Genomic DNA, 677 nt, shown 5'->3' with positions numbered 1-677 from the left:
TAGGACTCTAGATACAGCTTGCTTTCCAGCAAGGACGGATAGAGTCCTAGATATAAGAGAAGCGCAACCGGCTTAAGTCAGTATCGCAAAGTTACTAACGAGAGTATTAAAAATGGCCGACATGCAATGAAACTGCCTTTAAACTGTCATCACCATAACCTCTTAATTTGCACTGCTATTAACGGAGTAAAACTTTACTCGAAAGGTTTTTTCGAAAGATTCTCGATAAAATTATTCCTGAAATTAAAAAAATATTATTGCATCTCTAGCGACAATTTTTCTCATAATTTTTGTATGAATTAGAACATTTTTCAGAAATATTCAGAAAGTTTATATCTTCTCTCAGAACTGTTTATACAAGTGAATTCTGAAATTTCTCATTCCATAATTAAAAAAAAATGTTCTTGTTTTAGATTTTATAACATTTCATCAGAAATTATACAAAAAATCTTAGAAATCTTATATATTTCATAAGTAATATATATGAAAAATTCTGAGATAAGATGTAGATTTTCTGAGAAGTGTTCCAATTCGTATGAAAAATGTAAGAAAGTTATAAAATTATATGGAAATTCTGAAAAATTATATAGAATTTCTGCAAAATTATGTGAAAAATTCTGAGAAAAATTTTCATCAGAGATTACTCAAATAAATAATTCTGTATGATACGTAGAAGA

This window comes from Mycetomoellerius zeteki, unplaced genomic scaffold (genome assembly GCF_001594055.1).
Source record: "Mycetomoellerius zeteki isolate Tzet28-1 unplaced genomic scaffold, Tzet1.0 scaffold14, whole genome shotgun sequence".
Lineage (NCBI taxonomy): Eukaryota > Metazoa > Arthropoda > Insecta > Hymenoptera > Formicidae > Mycetomoellerius > Mycetomoellerius zeteki.
The sequence above is the reverse complement of the archived record's forward strand: the minus strand, read 5'-3'. Positions refer to the sequence as shown.